General features: G+C 43.8%; 1 protein-coding gene and 1 long non-coding RNA gene across 3 annotated transcripts in view; one reads left to right on the forward strand and one right to left on the reverse strand.

Moving 5' to 3' along the window:
• The window catches only part of LOC138300947 (uncharacterized), a 156,854-nt gene that overhangs the window by 81,056 nt on the left and 56,100 nt on the right, over positions 1 to 19,698 (forward strand). Inside the window, exon 2 of the long non-coding RNA XR_011205042.1 lies at positions 3,283 to 3,596. This is a non-coding gene — a long non-coding RNA (uncharacterized lncRNA). The remainder of the gene's footprint in view (positions 1 to 3,282; positions 3,597 to 19,698) is intronic.
• Positions 1 to 19,698, reverse strand: part of C6H10orf71 (chromosome 6 C10orf71 homolog) — a 121,924-nt gene that overhangs the window by 35,882 nt on the left and 66,344 nt on the right. The gene's annotated exons all lie outside the window — the stretch shown is intronic.

Genomic DNA, 19,698 nt, shown 5'->3' on the forward strand with positions numbered 1-19,698 from the left:
GACGTCCAGCCGTTTTTGCGTCATTTTTTAAAGCCTGGTCAGGGCAGGCGTTAAGGGACCTGTGGGCTCGGAAGGAGCCCAGAGGTGCCCTCCCATGCCCCCAGGGACACCCCCTGCCACCCTTGCCCACCCCAGGAGGACGCCCAAGGATGGAGGGACCCATCCCAGGGAACTTAAGGTAAGTTCAGGTAAGTAATTATTATTAGTTTTTTTTTGTGGCATAGGGGGGCCTGATTTGTGCCCCCCTACATGCCACTATGCCCAATGACCATTCCCAGGGGACATAAGTCCCCTGGGCATGGCCATTGGGCAAGGGGGCATGACTCCTGTCTGTGCTAAGACAGGAGTCATTTCAATGGGGGTTGGGAGTAAAAAAAAATGGCGCAAATCTGGTTGAGGCCAATATTTGCCTCAGACCTGACTTGCCCCATTTTTTGACGCCCAAGCTCCATTTTCCTCTACGCCGGCGCTGCCTGGTGTGGGTCATTTTTTTTGACGCACACCAGTCAGCTGCGCCGGCTAACGTCATTCCATAAATAAGGCGCCCGCATGGCGCTTTGGAATGGCGTTAGCCGGCGTTAAACTTTTTGACGTACAACTGCGTTGGCGCAGTTGTGCGTCAAAAAGTATAAATATGGCCCAATGTTTTGGGGATGGAAACGCCTACCTTGCATCTCATTGTAGGTTCACTCATCCAACAAATTGGTGCAAACTCCTATGTTTTTACGTTAGATATGTCTAACGTCAAAATATAAATATGGAGTAGAAATATGGGCCTCGAAGTACTAACAGTTTAAAAGATAGAAAATAACACTGACATATTTATGAATGTGCTTTTCTTTGTATTGCAGAGATCGACTCAGGTGGTATTTGAATTAAATTTAATGTTAGCAGGATGTAAAGTGGTATTAGCATGTAATTTAGACTTTAGACTAATTGAATATATGGAAACAATATTGATTTTTTAATGATCATTGATTAAAATACATGTGCGAAAATAGAAGAAATGTAGTACCTGCCATATCTATTGAAATGTATTTACAGAATTAGTGCACACTTAAATTAAATATTATTGAAGCATTATTAATCACAAACCTATGAATGTGCGTATTAAATGTGCTTTATTAAATAATATTAATTACATGTATTGATGAAATTTACTTGCGTTAGCTCAAGTGAGGCCTGCATGTTGTATTTCGTGACTGTTCGGAATGCTGATTTATTTTTTAATAACGTGAGCTTTCATTCAGATTTTGTTCCCATGAGAAGCCTAGTTTGGTAATAGATCGTATTGTTTAAATGTAGGGGGGTTGTATTTCAGTGGCCCTGGGATCGGAACTTTGTGGAACATGGACTGCCATTTTATACAACCGTTTCAAACCTGCATAGAATCACACGGATGGAAAATGTTCTCAGGACAGTTCTGGGAATGGATATGTATGATGCAGTTTGGAGTGATGTGATCAATTTTTAGTGGATGATACATCTTGATTCCCCTAGCAAATCAAATAGTTTTATGAACTTCGATATTATAGTGCTCTTTTGGACTTTGGACAGAAAGACTGGTAGACATAAGTGACAGACTCACAGAGAAACAGAGAGAGAGTTGATGCAGACAGATTTCCAGATGCTTTTCAACCTGAACCTTGGCTGATGAAGAACCCCTGTTTGCTGAACCATAGGAGAGGTATATTCCTCTCTGCCATGCCCCTTACCCCTTTGAAATACCCTCTTGGGACTTAGAATTTTTCCTCCCAAGCCCTTTTGGGTGACTCATAAATGAGCCACTGACATACTGACGCTGTCCCTTTTTACCTATCTTTTGCCCACCTTAGTTAGATCATGGTTTGAGTTTTTCTTTTTCCAATTGTTTTATCCCTATCTTTTTTTGTTTGGTTTTGTCTACATGTGTTTGGCTCCACATATGTCAGTCCCTAATTCAGCTACTGTAGTGTTATTACGTTGCTCATTTGAAAATTGTTAATGCACACTTAATTTGTTTCATGTTTGCCCAGCTTGAGCAACGCTTATTGTCTCTACTGCAGTTGATTCTGTTAGTGTTTTATATTTTGGTTATTGAATAATTAACTTGGTTAATGTAAGTTTGACCAAACTTCTTTCGTCCCCTTAGGCAACCTTTGGAGATATTGTATGTTTATAATTTTGTATTGAGAATAATCTACATGACTTTAATCCTTAGTTTGTAATAAATCTCCTTAACTTTATTCCTGACTGGAGTTTTCCTTGTGAGGCCAAATGGGTCATATTGTTTAAGATTATTGCACTGAAATTGAAATTTGTTTAATGGTTCTACTGCACTCTATTGCTGGATCAAAAGGTCCGTCGACCTCAATGAGCACTGATTCCAGAGAAGGATGAAAATGCTACTGCAGATCCACTCACCTTCTTTCAAACAGAACTCCCAGTTGGAAGTAACTGATTTTTCAGACAGGGAAACAAATGTTCTCTAAAATGAGTGCATCAAGAAACAGTGCAAGAATGGCATTTGTAATGTAAAATACTCCTCTGTTCTATCTTCTATGTGTGGTCCTAACTATTCTTTCTCTCTTAATTAAACCACATTAAAGACAAACTACAGTCACTGGCCCATTCATCCGTTTGCTTTAAAATCCTCCAGTGGTCGCTCAAACAAGCTGCTCATCCATGCTCCCGCTCCTCTACAGACACAGTGCACTCACTTATCTTTCTTTCCTAGCAGTCTCAAATCTATCCTAAAATCCTAGATTGAAATACTTCCACCCACCCATAATGCTTCTCCAGGGCCGCACCCATGCCCTAGTCTGGCCTGTTCCCTCACTGGGCCAAGTAAATAGGAGATCCACTGTAGCAGCCATCTTGGCCACCTGTAGTGAGGTGCTACACAGTGGTAGACTAGCCCAGGCTGTCCTGAGCTCCCAGTGCCAGGCAGGGACCAAAGATGAACCACTTGCAGACCTGGCTAAAGTTTGTTATTGTAGCCTCCATACTGCGAGGGCAGCTTGGGAGTCCAAACACTGGGAGGAAAGAGTGGTGGGGATAGGGTTAAGGCTGTATCTCTTTGAAAAACTATTTGGAAAAAAATAGAAAATAGTGGATTTATAGTATATTTGTCATTATGTACATCGTTATTTCTCACACCTCCTTTTCCCCTTACCCCCTACTTTTACTCATCGTTTATCTTCTCCTCTTCTCCTCCTATCTATAACTGTAATATCTCTATACCTTCCTCCCCACCCCTTCTTTTTTCTGGCAACTCCTACTGACTATCACTCTCTCCTGAAGCCCTCGTTGATCTTCCCTCCATCTTTAACTTCCACCATTCTTTTCTCTCTCCCTATCTCCATTTCCTTGCTCCCCTCATTTTCTTCCCTCATTTCTACCCAGCGTACTCCTCCCTCTACCTTCCCCTGTTTCTCTCTCAACTTTACTCCCACATTCTGCCTCCTTTCTGCCACACCAATCTTCTGTCTGCAGGAATCACCAAGCCCAGGCAGACACAAATCTCACAGAATGCTCAAGGAGCTACAGGGCACTGGCAGAAGTTCACTATGAACCAAAGTGACATGAACATTGCTCCTGCGTCCGCTTAACAAAAGGTAATATTGTGCCTGTCATACCATGAAACTACATTTATGTGAATCTGTTTATCACACCTACTGGTTTAACAGGTTTTGCAGTAGTGTTGATAAGGTAGTGCCATTGTCGGAATGCTATAGGAATGACACCACCTTCAACACTTTAAATTATCACGGAGAACCTAATATAGGTAAAACAACAGGTTGCCATTTATAATTGAACACATAGTCTGGATCGCTGAACCCGTGTGCCTACATCTGGCACAAGATCTGCAGCTCCATGGAAAATGTCAACAATTCAGTTTGTTTGGTGTGACTGTGAATGGCAGTGAGTGAAATGGACATGTCCCTTTTCATCCTCTTCAGAAGTGCTTTCCTCATGCACACCCCTTCCTCAGGGTTGGCTTGGTAAGGTGGCCACTCGGGCAATGGACCAGTTGGATCTGAGTTGCAGCTGTGGGTCACTTTCAGGGCAGCTTGGAGGCCGATTAAGGCTGTGTCGGTGCTGTTTAGATGCTGCCAGCGGCCTACTGGGGGCCTGAGCGGCCTTACCGGAGCCAGATGGGCCTCTATTACCCCCCTTTTACCAAAGGGGCGGAGTTGTCATTCCCAGTCTCTTGCTGGGCCGGCCCATTAAGGTATGCAGATTGTGCATGCAGGGCAGAGGGCCTGAGCAGAATACTCACTTATATTCAGGTGTGGTTCACCAGTATCAAAAATCCGTGCACCAAGAGTCCTGGCAGCATTCGCATTTTTTTTATCTCAGTGAAGTTAAGAAAACATACTTGTTTTAGATGATCCTCCACCTTCCTTTACTACTTAAAACACTGAGGCAGTGTTTTGCGAAAAGGTGCAATTCGCAAGGGTGGCTACTATTTTTTAGGGTGCCCGGGCCTATTTTGAATCCCAATCCAACCCTGCCCTTCCTACCCCAATCAGCATTCTCATTCTGAACTGTTGAGCTCCTGAGCTGCATTCAGAGCTGTCGTATTAAGTGCCTTATTCAGTGCAATGTTATACTATTTTTCTAATAAAGAAATAAAGCTATAGTTTTAAAACAACAACCAAAACCATGATATTAAACTTTTCAGGTTTGACGCCTACTTCCTCTTTCCACTTTCCCCCTATTATCTCGTCCCTGGAGAGGTGAGGAGTGGAAGCCACCCTCTTTTGCAGTTTTTCCTTCCCAGGAGCCAATCATATCGAAGCTTATTCTTTCCTTCTCTATGCTAGGGTAGTGTCATAGCACATCATCTCGTAAATAAGAAATGCAGGGTGTGGAGGTATCCATAGGGGACACTGGGCGGCCCTGTATTATGAGGACATAGACTAAGTGTGTCAGCTATTCCAGTCTAGCCTACCTTTCAAACCCTTAAACGGGGCAGCAGGCCTGGCAGTCTTATTTTACACACTACCAAAGCACAAAAGCAGGATTAGCCAACTTATCTCAAACTCACACCCATGGAAGTAAACCGGACTATCCTGTGACACTTCACTTACTTTCCTATCGCCGCAACCAAAACACAAAACTGGCTCAGCCAGCTCATTTCCACCTGACTCACAGTAGGGGACCTAGCTGTCTAAAATTCAGACTTAGTCAGTCCACATGATCTGACACCAAGGGGCATATTTATACTCTGTTTGCGCCGAATGTGCGTCAAAATATTTGACGCACAATCGGCGCAAACCCTGCCCCATATTTATACTTTGACGTCTGACCCCGCGGGCGTCAAAGTTCCACCATGTGCATCATTTTTTGGAAGGGGGAGCCAGCCTTGCGTTAATTATATGCAAGGTAGGCGTTCCCTTCCAAAAAATGACTTTAAGGCCTGTGCCCCATATTTACACTCTGACGTCATTTTGACGCACAGGAGGGGGCAGGCCTTAAAAAACGGCACCCAGCCTGATGGGCGCCGTTTTTTAATGCCTGGGTCAGGGCAGGCGTTAAGGGACCTGTGGGCTCAGAAGGAGCCCAGAGGTGCCCTTCCATGCCCCCAGGGACACCCCCTGCCACCCTTGCCCTCCCCAGGAGGACACCCAAGGATGGAGGGACCCATCCCAGGGAAGTTGAGGTAAGTTGGGGTAAGTATTTTTTTTCGGTTTTTTTTGTGGCATAGGGGGGGCCAGATTTGGGCCCCCCTACATGCCACTATGCCCAATGTCCCCTGGGCATGGCCATTGGGCAAGGGGGCATGACTCCTGTCTTTGCGTCAAAGAAAATGGCGCAAATCGGGTTGAGGCCTGAATTTTGCCTCAGACCTGACTTGCCCCATTTTTTGACGCCCAACCTCCATTTTCCCCTACGCCGGCGCTGCCTGGTGTGAGTCATTTTTTTTTACGTACACCAGTCCGCAGCGCCGGCTAACGTCATTCAATAAATAAGGCGCCCGCATGGCGCTTTGGAATGGCATTAGCCGGCGGTAAAATTTTTGACGCACAACTGCGTTGGCGCAGTTGTGCGTCAAAAAGTATAAATATGGGCCCAAGTGTCAGAAGGTGGTATACTCAAGGTCACCTGAATTTCGTGCAGGAGAGGGCCAAATTATGAGGCAGCCTTAAGTAAATTATGAGGTAAGAAAAGACAAATTATGCACCATAATGCATCACATTTGGTAATAGTATTACTGTATTTTTCATCATTTTCAGGTTTCACCTGCATGTGCGTGCTGGCACACTGTGCTTATGAAATCTTTTGTTGATAAAAAATATATTAAAAGGGGCTTAGAACCCACCCCTCACTTACCTCAACTTACCACTGGCTTAGTCCAACGTTGCTCTAGTTTATGTGCTTCTGATTAGCTAGCACGTCATCTGCTTTCACTTTTTCCTGCTCTTTGCTTTGGTGTCCTGCCATTCATGGCGTTGTGTGGACCATGTACTCCTGCTGGTCATTGGCTACTGGCCAGTGTCCTTCCACTGACCACATACCTCCCAAGGTACTTATTTTTTCTACTTTCACAGTGTACAGGGCTGTTTAAAGTACACCCTGGAGGTGCTTGGAGACTCCACCAGGCTGCTCGAGGCATTCAACGGACTGATTGAGACAGCTCAGCCTGACTGCTCGCAACATCCTCCCGCGCTGCTTGAGTTATCTTGCTGCGCTGCTCGAGACATTGCACCAAGCTACTTGACACATTCTGCCAGGCTACTCAACACTTTCCTATACTCCCCAGGGACCCAATTTTTACCAGAATATTCTCAGTGTTCTATGCTAATAATTGCAAAGAATAAATGTTCCTTGGGTACTAATCATACACTCAATAGCCAGATGGGAGCGCATCCCCACCCACTGCACGCAACACACAGCAGCATCTCCCAACAGGCTGATAGTTCCTCACGGCTGCAAGATGTGGGTTCTGTGTCCCTTGGCATTTGCTGTTTCAAGCCTTGCTCTGCAGATCTTTTAAACAGTTTACCCTTGGCCTGAGTATATTTTCATATGCTAATATATGGTGTGGTTACTAGCAAGAGCTATCAGTAGATAGGTGTTGAACATCTTTTTCTATTCAGGAAATGTTAGGGCAGTAATGCTGAGCGCTGTGGCTGTGGGTGAGTGTGTATATGTGTGTGTTGTGTCGACGCTGTGTGTGTCCTTTGACGCTTCTTCATGGCATTGAATAGTGGCAAAAAAGAAGCTGCATTTAGTAAGTTGGATTGTCAACTGTTGCCCTGTGTTTAAGTTAACTGCTCTACAATATGTTAAAATAAACATTGACAAAGTCAATAGAATTTGCATAGGCGCATTATATTGGCTTTACCAATGCTTGTTAAACTTGGTAACACTGTCTGGGCATGGGTTGCACCTCATTAGTACCAGTTTAATATCCAAATATAGCAATAAGCAACAGAAAGGTGATTAGTTCAGTTTTGCAAAGGGCCTTTCACTGTGCAGCATCACGTGCGGCTGTATTTTTAGTACCTTTTGAAGTGTTTGAGCTAGAAACACACTATGTGGCAGATGATGGATTATCTGGAAAATGCTGCACATCTACAATTATGCGAACATTGCCGCAGCTGCAAAATAGCATAATTCCAGTGGCCTTGTGTGTTATCGTATTTGCTAAAGCTTTTTCATAGAACATGCTTCAGCTGCCCTATATGACACTTCTACTCACTGGAACAAGTCTAGTCATTCTGCAAAAAACAAATTCTGCTTTCCCTTCTTCAGGTGCATACTTCAAGGCCAGGCCAACCTATCTCATACTTCTACACAGAAAAGCAGGATTAACAGTCATGTATAGGATCCTCACAGGCTCACTTGTCATGTTACATGCAGTTGGGAGGAAGTTTTGTCCATTTGTACTGTCTTATAGCACTTTCAGAATATGGCACTCTGTTACAGTTCTGGTATTCTCACTGACCGGGTTCAAATTTGTTTGGGGACGTATTTGGTTCTGTTTCACACTGTAAAGTGGTAAATCAAGTTGAACAGCGTCCAACAAGGATTAAAAAACACTAATGCATTTTTAGTAATGCACTATATTGGTTGCTGGCAGTCTAGCTCCTGTTTAGGATCGCTGTAGTATGGGCCTGGTTACGACTTCGGCGGAGAGGATTACTCCATCCCAAATGTGATGGATATCCCGCCTGCCGAATTACGAGTCCATTATATCCTATGGAACACGTAATAGGGCGGGCGGGATATCCGTCACATTTGGGACGGAGTAATCCCATCCGCCGAAGTCGTAATCAGGCCCTATGTGTGTACATGTGTTAAGGAGAGCTTTGCTGTTTGTTTTGCTCTGCTTGGGTGCCCAGGTGCCCATTCTTTAACTAAAGTTGGTTGTTCAGTTTAAAAGCATCTTTGGGATTTCTTCCATCTCAGATTCGTTCTGACAGTCCCAGCTGTCCTATATCAGACTCGTCCTCCACGTGTCAGGCACATGCATGCTGCCTAGTGCCCAGAGCATGTCTTTGAGAACATACACTCAGCTTTCCTTGACTGTAACTCCCCTCATGTACAGGCTCCCTTCACTAGCAATGCCTTTCAGGTTTCCCTTTGGTCCCGTCCCTTCCCATCTATAGAGTGAAGTTAAAAATAGTGTGGTGGAATTGCTCTGACAGATGGGGTGACCTAATCTGGAGAAGTACTTGACTTTATCTACTTGTGACCTTGGAGGAACTTAAACAATGGATTTGTTAAGACTCTCTTTTCTTTAGAAAGGCCCACAAATGCCATCAAGAATGTGTATGTGTGCGCACGTCTGCTTGGGTGTTTGTCTGCATTCTGTATATGTTTGTGTGTGTACACCGAGTACATACATTTCCGCCACGTCCATGTGTATGTGTTTGTGTCTGTGTATGTCTGGATATAATTGCATCTATCTGTGGGAAAAGTGTGCATGAGTTCACATGTGTGCATGTGGGTGTTTGTAGTCTGTGTATGCATAGCTGTGTATCTATTACGTGTCTTTATGTCTGTCTATCTTCTTAGGGTATGTGTGCGAGTGCAGTAGTATGTGTGCGTGTGGATATATACAAGTGTGTGCTTTTCTGCGCTTAAGTCTACATAGTTTGTAAGTGGATATTATTTTCTCTCTATGTACCGCTTGCAGATTGTGTTCATATGTGTGTACATGATTTTGTCTGCTTTTGTGTGTCTCTGTCTGATTGCGACTTCGTGTGTATCTCTATAAATGCATTCTAGGCTTCTTTGTGTGGCTGTGTGTTTTCTCTCTGAGTGGGGTCTGTCCTGCAGACGATGGTAGCGCCTACACGGTAACCATTACGTTTTTACATTTTGCTTAAAAAGAAACTGTTGCAGTGGAATTACAAGAAATGTGCAATGAGCAGGAAGTCACAGTCCCTTAGCCTTGCTCTGCCAAGGAGCCCTTTCATTGCTTTGCATGCATCTCCAAGGGTGCATCAGTGTAAGCCCCTGGTCAAGCACAGGGTGACATTTAAGCTATTCTCCCGCATGGATGAAGGCCCTCCACAACTGGTCCCAAATACCTCGCCAAATGAATGATGCAGTAACCGCTGGCATAGTGCCTAGGATTAGCTACCTACTCGCACCAGGCATTACACCCTCCAGCCAGATTTAAGTATTTGGAGGCAACCACAGTGCCTTACAAATTCAAGCCCGGTGCTCTTGAAACCCCCTCCCCTGATGCCATGAAGAAGACCCGAAGGAATTCAGGAAAGGATTGAAACTGTATCTTTTCCAGCAGACATTTGGACGTTGTCTCACTGATGACGTCAATGCGTAATGTCTGAGTGTCAAATGCTCTGCTATCGGCAATTCTTTTGACAAGAACAGATAATTATCGCCCACTCCTGGGTAATCGCCCCTCCTCCTAGTGTTGTGATGCAATCTCTGGTATAAATTAAGAAAAGATAAAAAGAGCAAATCCCTGGCATGTTTCGAATGACCCATAACACATTAATCGACAGCCTAGCAGTACTGACTTCCAGGCTGGCATATTTCGTAGAAACTTAGCGTCATTGGCAACATATTAGTCCATCGAACCAGAGCCTGGCACATGCAATAAAGACCTGCATAGTGAGCATGCCCTTGAGTTGTGAGCTGATTCCTCACATACTGCCTGGTATCCTGGCATGCAGAGCAGCACAGAGGTATGTTGACCAGTGCTCTTGTTCAATTAGCTGCTCCTGTGGCCCATTTATCAGCATCCGTGGCACAGGGGGCAGAGCTCCTTGCACAGTGAGCAGCACTCGGTATACTCAGCATCACTCTAGCACCCTGACAATCTTTTTGTGTATACTGCTGGTATACTGAGCAAAACGTGGTTAGTGAAGAAACCTCTAATGTTACTAGCTGCGCTGAGGTATATTGATCTAAGTCTTGTCATGGTGAGAAGCGCTCTGGCACATTAAGAAAACTATTTCATTATTAAGCACCCCCTTGGCATGTTAAGCAACCCCCTGGCATTACTGACAGTACTGGACATACCAAATAAGGGTCATACATTACGAGTGGCACCCTGGAGCACTGAACAGAAGGGCTTTGTTAGTATTCGAAGAAACATGGAAGCTTTGCCCAGCACCCTCGTTTTATTGCACAATCCCAGGTTATTTAAAACGTACCCAATACACATTGGCAGCATTTTGGTATGTGAGGTATGCACTGAAATTTTATGAGTCTATTTTCAGTGTTGTTTTAAATTCTAGCTGATAGGTTCTCATGGGATATGGGGAATGTATTTTCTGGAACATTTCTTCAAACTACTGTTATGTGTCCTGGCATAGGGTTTATTGTGGGTTTTATCTCTTCTGAGGTATCCTGTGTCAGAAAAGCACCATTTCTTCTGTGACTTAAGCCTTTTTCATCCAGTGTGTCCATCGTACCTAGAATATTCTAATGGGCTTCGAGCAGTTACCAAAAGCTGGGCCCTCCCCTTTGTATGTTTTCTTCCAGGGAACCAATCATATGGAAGCGTATTCTGTACTTCCCCGGGGCTAGGCTGTTGTCACAGCACATCATCTATTAAATCTGAATTTCAAGGAGGGGGAGTACCTATAGGGGGCACTGAGCAGCCAAGCATTATGGGGACATGGACATAAACTGAAAAAGGGAGCAGATCTGTTTCTGTAAGTAGGTGTGTCAGATATTACAGTCTGGCCTGCCTCTAAGGAGAAGGGAGACCTGATCCACTTATTTTCAGTATGCGATCAATCCAGTCCCTCCCTGCGAAAAGGACACCACTAGTGGGTGTGCCCAAGAGGTCCGGATCACTACTTCCACCTTCCGGAGTCTCTTTATCTCCTACTATCAACAGTCGATCTGATGCTGCAGAATCACCAAGGGGGAGGGGCCAAAGAACCATGAAGGGGAAAATTCTCAACCTGAGTTCTCCTGGAAGCACTAAACAATATGGGCCAAAAACCCTTGATGCTACTAAGGCCCTCACCTCGCTAATCACGGGTACAGGCTACAAGAGATTGAGAAATATGAAGGGACATGTTTAGAAGAACTGCCACACAGTGCTGATGCACCAATGTTCTTGCGTCGCCCCGCCCCACTCAATGACACCATAGTTGCACGGTATTTACAATACAGTGCACCATGACGGTCGTTAGGATAACAGTGTTAGAATTTTTTATGCTTTTGTGGCGCCTTGCTGCGGCAGGGTCAAAAATTTTTATGCTAGTGCAGAAAAGTCAAAGGAGGCCCGTACGTTTTTGTGGGTGCGTCATTTAACTGCTACTTTGAGCAGGCATTATAAATGATGCCAAAAATGGCACAATGAAATCTTGTAGATTTCACTGTGTAATTTTTGTGGGCCTCCTAGGGCCAGAATGCCCCCTTTGCTTACAATATGGCTGGTGCGGGCATAATGTGGCGCAAAAGGGTGCAAAGTGGCAAAAGGCGAGCATTGCGCCACTTTGTAAATACGGCACAGCAAAAAAGCCTTCCTAAAGCCACATATGCATCAAAAGAAATGACGCTAATGTGACGCAGGAAGGGGCTAGGAGCTTGTAAATAAGCCCCTAAATTTTATTAAAATCCAAGTTTAGGAGAAAAACAGTAGAACGAAAATGAGTACGGAGAGTAAAGTGCAGGAGGAAGGGGGTCTTATCAAACAGGTGCAGAGATAATGCGGAGATACCAGGACTATAGGAAGCAGAAAGTAGTCGTGGTGTTGACGATACAGTGGACATGAAAAAGTGGATAAAAGAATTACCAGAAACAGGCACAGCTTCTGGGGATTGATTGGTGTAAAAGAAGAGAGAACGTCAAGGCGAGAAAAAATAAGTTTGGCTTTGGGCCTTGGCAAGGGGGTCCGCCTTGAAAGAAGAAGTGGAGGTCTAAGTATGCAAAACCCAAGGCTATGATCTGGGGATAAAAAGGAGGTCCATGGTGGCCTTAGGGCGTGTCTTTGCCGGGCCTATGGGCTCAGATCAGCAAGGGGCAAGAGAGCGCGACTGATGCAGCAAATGCATAGCACATGAAAGTCGTATCCAACCAAGGAATGTATGTGACTGGTGTTCTAGAGGAGGAGGGATTGGTTTTCAAAAATCTGTTGAGATGCAAGGGTATATATGAGGGAGAGCATGGTTTGGGGACGAGGAGGAGGAATGATGAAGAGCCTAATGGCAAACAAGAAGGGATAATACAAATTGTGGAAAGTGACTCTAATTAGGAGAAAAGCAATTGCCACACAAAATGCAGTGTTGGAGTGCACAGCTTCTCTGTGAGCGGAGTTGAGGTGAGGCTGCTTGGCTAAAAGGAGGACGATGACAAAGCAGAAAGTGCAAGAAACTCAAAGTTATAATAAAATCCATAAATAGGCTTTACTAGAAAGTGATGAGATGCATTTTCATGGCAGTAACTAATAAAATAATATGGAGTCAGAACTTTGTTGAAATCACTCCATAGGAAAGGGCAATGGAAAGAAAGGCTGAAGGAGGGGAAGGAAGCTGCGTAAATGGCCGACAGCACACTAAACCAGAGAAAACTAGACACCCGTATTGTTCATTTCCAGGGCTGTGCATTGCCAGACTTTCAGTACTTTTCAGTACTTTATTAACATAAACGTCAGTGTATGTGTGGCATCAGACCAATTCCTACACTATTTAGTTGACATATTTGTAGGGGAGAAAGAAATTAAATTGTCTGGGCGGAAGTGACCTCAACTTCAAAGGCTTGGTAGAATCACACTTTCCCGTCTCCCTCTGTTGATGTGCTGCAAGTTTCCTTTTCTTGAGCAGCTGTTTGCAATTTGCTTGTCTTTCAAGCCGATGCTGCATATATAGCTGGTCCTCTGCTTCTCCATTAAGGCTGCTGATTAATCCTGTGTGGAACTGCTAGGAGCCTCTAAAAATGCAACTAAGGAGTTGATGTGCTCCCTGTTCTACAAAAAATCAGGGAAGCCATCATCAAGATCGGGCTCTTGAGATCAAATTTGGACTCCAAGGCATGTAGTCCACTCTGCCAAAAGACAAAGAATATATATCTAAAAAGGTCTCAGCGACTCCATCCCCGAGGGCAGTGATTTTATGTAAAAGAGAGGGAGGACCACACATGTGGCATGTCGTGGAGTGACAGCTTGTAGAGTGGAGAGATGTGTGGTAGAGTGAAGTACCATGGATTGTTGTTGAGTGGTGTAGAGTGCCATAGAGTGAGTTGGCATGTCATAGAGTGGAAAGGTGTTTGGTGTGTTGTAGAGTGGAGTGGAGAAGCATGTTGTAGAGTGCCAAAGTGGTGGGGCATAGATTGGAGTGGCATAGAATGTAGTGGCATGTCATAGAGTGGAGTGACATGTCGTACAGTGCAGTGGCATAGAGTCTCAGAGTGGAGTGGCGTGTCGTTGAGTAGAGTGGTGTGTCATAGCATGGAGTGGCATGTGGTAGAGCGTAATGGAATGGAATGGTGTGGCATGTCATAGAGAGTTGTACAATGGAGTAGATTGGTGTAGAGTGGAGGGGCATAGAGTGGGGTAAAGTGGAGTGGCCTGAAGTTGAGTGACATGTGGCAGAGTAGAGTAGACTGGAGTGTCATAGAGTGGAGAGGCATAGAGTGGAGTAGAATGTTGTAGAGTGGAGTAGTGTGGAGTGGTATGTCAGAGTAGATTGGAGTGGAGTGACATACAGTTGCATGTTGTTGAGTGTCTTAGATGAGAGGGGCTTAGATTGGAGTGGTATAGAAAGCGATGGCATATATTGGGTTGGGGTGGAGCTTTGTACAGTATAGTGGTATGGAGTGTCAGATTGGAGTGGAGTGTCGTACAGTAGCGTGGAGTGTCGTAGAGTGGAGTGGCTTGTAATAGAGTGAAGTGGCATGTGGTAGAGTGTAGTGGCATGTCATAGAGTGGAATAGAGTGGAGTAGAGGGACATACAGTGAAGTAGACAGTTTTAGAGTGGAGTGGCCTGGAGTGGAGTAGCGTGTCGTAGGGTATAGTGGACCAGAGTGTCATAGTGTCTCATTGTGGAAAGGTATACAGTGGAGCGGCATGTCATAGAAGGTAGTGGCATTTTGTAGAGTGGAGTGGCATTTCATAGAGTGGAGGGGCACAGAGTAGAGTAGAGCGTTGTAGACTTAAGTGTAGTAGAGTGGATTGGTATGTAATAGGGTAGAGTGGGGGGGTGAGTCATACCGTGTCACGTCGTAGAGTGTCTTAGAGCAGAGGGGTGTAGAGTGCAGCAGAGTAGAACCGAGTGACATGTTGTAGAGAAGATTGGCGTACAGTGCAGTGGTGTGGAATGTCATAGAGTGGAGTGGAGTGGTGTGTGGTAGAGTAGAGTGGAGCTGCATGTCGTAGAGTGTCGTACAGTGGAGTGGCATAGAGTGGAGTGGGGTGTTGTAGAGTACAATGGACTGGAGTGTCATACAGTGGCGAGTCATAGAGTGGAGGGGCATGGAGTGGTGTGGTGTAGAGTGGAATAGCATGTCATAGAGTGGAGTTGTGTGTTGTACAGTGCAGTGGCATGTCGTGGAGTGTCTTAGACTGGAGTGGTGTGTCTTAGAGTGCCTTTTGTCATAATTATATTTTTTAGATTTCAAAATGTATAATGGAATGTAGTGGCATGTCATCGAGTAGAGTGGAGTGGCGTGTCATAGATTAGTATGTTGTAGAGAATCTTAGAGTGGAAGTGTTGTGGCACAGAGTGGAGTGGTATGTCGTGGAGTGCAGCGGTGTGTTGTAGCATGGAGTGCTGTGGAGTGGAGTGTCATAGAGTGGAGTAGCATGTCGTAGTGTGCAGTGGCATATTGTAGAATGGAGTGGCATGTTGTACAGTGGAATAGAGTGGTGTGTCGTACAGTGTCTTTTGTTAATGTTTTTTCTTTTTTTCTTTTAAGATGTACCGCAGTACTTCTTAGATAGTTTTGAGGAAGTACTGCAGTAACCTGTAACTTTTTAAAAAATATATAAAACAATAAAAATACTTTTCCCGACCTATACAGGCTTTGCTAAAGTGCCTCATTTCTTCCTATGGATTACAAAACCAGAAATAAGCTATATTTCATGTTCAAACCCAGAGCAAAGTCAAAGTGTGGTTTAAACAAAATGGCTGTATTTTTAATTTCTAAGTGCTTTCACTAGCTAATGATATTGTGTTTTGTCATGGCTATGTACTGTGGTATTCTGCAAAATTACTGTGGTATATCACAGACCAATATATGACTATGTTTTTGCCTCTTAATACTTGAAAAATGAGAGACATGCTCATCTTAGATTGTGTTTACTGCAACAAGATTATTGGTCCTCTATAGTTACATCCCAGGACATTGCACAACTTGCATTTCTCAGCAAGACATGGTCTCCAGTTGCATAAATATTTACCAGTCATAGGTTTATGCGATACAGATCCAAATGAAAGAGCGAACAATGCCTGGTAAATATATACTCTAATCAGGGAGGAAGCACTAATGCTTTGTAAACCGTACAGCAGTTCTAGCTTTCTTTCCACATTTACGTGACGAATTGTCAAAGATTACTCTTGACATACAATCAGTTTTACAACTATATAAGTATTGTTGATTTCAATGTGGGAGGCCATAGCACTAAATAAGCAACAAAACAGAAAAAGGCCAATGGCACAAAAAGGTGCAATAATGCCAAAAAATGAAGTAACTAAATCAAAAGACGAGGAAATGCAACTAAAGGACAAGGCACTACGATTTCTGATTGGTCTTAGTGCCACAAACTGTGTTAGAATCATAGGAAAGTGTGACAACATTAAAGGTCAAAATAGGAAAGAACCAAGCTGGCAGGTCTGACTGGACTCTAAACCAGAGAGAACTGTAATTTCCAGGACTTGGTATTGCAAGAAGATACTGGGACATAGCAATACGTATTAACCCATGTCAGTGGTTAAGTGGAATCAGACTAGTTCATACACTGTTGGGCGTTGTGTTAGTACAGAAAAAGGGTAGAGATATATAATTGGAACTGCACAGTATATCTGACAGTGCAGCTAAGGAGTTGTGGTGCCACCTGCTCTAGAACAAACACAGGTGTCTGTAGTCACAATTGCACTCCTAGGCTTATAGTTAGCCTCAGAAGAAATATAGTCCAAGTTGCCAACACACAAATAAGATATGCTGAAGAACTCAGTAAAGGTATGATTAGTGAAAAAGAAAATGGAACTCCATAAGAAACAGCTGCTGTGACATTATTTCAACGTAACATGTAAGATGGTTAAGAAACACCGCAACTTCTGAATATTGTGGGTGACCAAGCCACATCTCATTATACACGTGTCTTAGGGAGTAAGGCAGAACCCCAATTTGTGGACAGACTTATAGATCATGGTTGATTGCAAACCCCTTAGAATGGGCAGTGGTTAAAGCTTATGATGTCAGTGATGTAATACTCAAGGATCATATAACTGCTCTGGTGGATAACATCATCAGGAAACGGCTTGCAACCATATAGTCACAAAGAAGAGGCGTAGACTTTCACAATCAAAATCCCGAACTTTGTGTGCACAAAAGTATAATTATTATTAATATTATTATTATTATTATTAGTAGTAGTAGTAGTAGTAGTAGTAGTACTAGTAGTAAGAATTAAAACATTAAAAACAGGATGTTAAAGTACGAATGACTAACCAAACCAGATGACTAAAAAAACACATGAGTTATCTGGTCCTTCTTGTAGTGACTCTAACTGTAAGTAAGATGAAGGGCAAGCTCATTTCAGATCGAGGGGTTCCAGTAAATGGAATGCCCTCCTGCCACATGTAGCCCTTGGTACTGAAGTGAGGTCCGAATGCAGGAGAGCTGAATTCTAGCTGGAACATTTGCCACCAGCAGGTCCAATAGAGAAGCAGGGCCAAATCTGCAAGAGGACCAGTGCATAAGGAGAAGACCTTAAAATGGATCCTCTGGTGAATCTGAGTCAGTTGAAACACTGTGACATTACCCTAATCAAGCAGAGGAACAATGTAAGCGACTATAACCCCTGCCCTCTAGTGTGGAAGTTTTAATCTGAGGCTTAAAACAAAAAGCAGACACCTACTGGTTCTGTAAAATGGGCACTCCTCATGTAGCTGCACACAAGGGTGAAATACTAAAACAGGAACGGAGTAACTGTAAAGTGTGGCAAACATCACAGTAAATGTGCATAAAGTATTTCATGATCAACATGTTATGTGGTTTAATACAACCAGAGGTAAATAAGCACTCTGTACAGAAAGGATTGTCCTAGATCTTCCCACAGCTAACTTTATAGCTAACTTTATAACTTTAAAAAACAGAGCTTTACATCTAGGAGGCAATACTAATAGAGGAAGAACTGGGTGGTGGGTCTGATACAGAGTTTGGCGGAGGGATTGCTCTGTCACAAACGTGATGGATACCTATCTGACGTATTACGATTCCCATAGAAGGTAATGAAATCGTAATTTGGTGGACAGGATATCGGTCATGTTTGTGACAGAGTAACCCCTCCGCTAAAACTTTGAATCAGTCCCAGAGTAACACATGCATGGATTTAGATAGGGGTAATCTAAGTACATCAAACCTTTAAACTAGGCGTTGTACAAACAATTATCCAACTCAATATGATACAAGACAATTTTTCAAGCTGATGCACGTTTCTTGTTATTTTCTTTGGTCTTGCAAACAGACAGTAGCCACTAACATGTTATCTTAAAATTAGACAATGATTGGGCTTTGGGGCTGTCCCTTACTCTTGAATTGATGGCTTTCGGGCTTTTCTGTCTATTCATGTGTCTGTCCCTTCAAAGGAGCATTGCGTGCTCCCTGTGTTTTTATTGGATGAGTTGTATCCTTTCACTACTGACTCCAGGACCTTGCATTCCTTTCCATAAAGAACCTCTCTCTCTCTCTCTCTTTTTTTTCAACTGATGGGTGGCCTTCTTCTAATGTTTATTACGAAGCTTTAAGAAAAACTATTCCACGAGGTCAACCTGTGCATGTGCACAGACGGTGGCCACCATGGAATAGTTTTTTTTAATAAAGCAGTCAAAGATGGCAGCTTTGCGCATGCATGCAAAATTACCATTTTGAATTGCATTTTCATATATCATAAGAGAATGCATTTGAAGATGGCTGCCTTGCGTGTATGCCCACGCATATGCATGTTTTGTGGCTAAACTCTGCTGTCGTTTCTTAAATTTTTTGAAAACTATTCCTGCTTTTATTACAGATGGTCACACTGCCCTAGTCTGTGCCACAGAACACCTGTAATTGGGTGTGCCTGGCGCAGACCGGGTCCGTGCACCCTATCACAAAGAATATACTTTCCAGAGTTCAGTTGGGACTGCGTGCCAACCCTTAAAGCACGGAAGACCAGCTGTATGAAGTTGCCCTTCTGCCTTTCACTGTACAGATGGCACTGACTTGGGTTTGAAAGGAAAACAGATATCCCCCTGCAGGAGGGCACAGTGAGTGAACTTCACCCGTCTGCAGGGGGATATCAGGTGGGGTGAGAAGACACATGTTCACACCTTCCACTGGGCTCCCTTAGGGGGTGCAAAGAGTGCAGCCCCTGGCAGCTCCAATGTCTCTGCAAAAGCGTCTTTAATACGGTGTGGGCACAGAGGCAAAGTGTTTCCTCACTTGCATCTGGCCCTGGCCCTAAAAAAATAGGAAAATGTTCCCTCGAGATTGCACTGTGCTATAACTATGTGGCCACAATCTGTACTGTAGAAGGGGCAGCACAAGTGTCTTTGGACCCTTGTGTAATAGTAAGGGCCTGGGGGCCCTGTGATGCCCTTGGGCACTTTTTGTTTTACAGACCCTTATGTATTGAATGGCCTCCCTGAAACTTGAGAGGACTCTGCTTTTTCGTTGACGGACGAGTTCAGTCCTACTAAACCTCCATTTCTTTGCTCCACTCTTCCACCAGTAAAGTATAAAATCAATGCGAACAATGTAAGAAGGCATTTCGGAATATAATTCTGATGAGAGCGAGTACAAGTGAGCAATTTTAAGGATGGGAGTAGAAGACAAAATTAAGGTGACTCAGAGATGGCTGAATTGGTGAACCAATACTTTCCATAAGCAACCACAATGGAAAATCAGGATAATTGTCCAGAGGTGGGAAAGAAATTACAGAAAAGTTTGCCCTCCTGTGAAAAAGAGTCCCTTCAGGGGTGGAAGTATCTGCATAAAACTAACTAAAGGTGGATAGGACAAAAAAAAAACGGAGTACTGAGGAATCTATGAGCTGCTTAGGAAAAATCAGTGAC

This window comes from Pleurodeles waltl, chromosome 6, assembly GCF_031143425.1.
Source record: "Pleurodeles waltl isolate 20211129_DDA chromosome 6, aPleWal1.hap1.20221129, whole genome shotgun sequence".
NCBI classification, from domain to species: Eukaryota; Metazoa; Chordata; class Amphibia; order Caudata; family Salamandridae; genus Pleurodeles; species Pleurodeles waltl.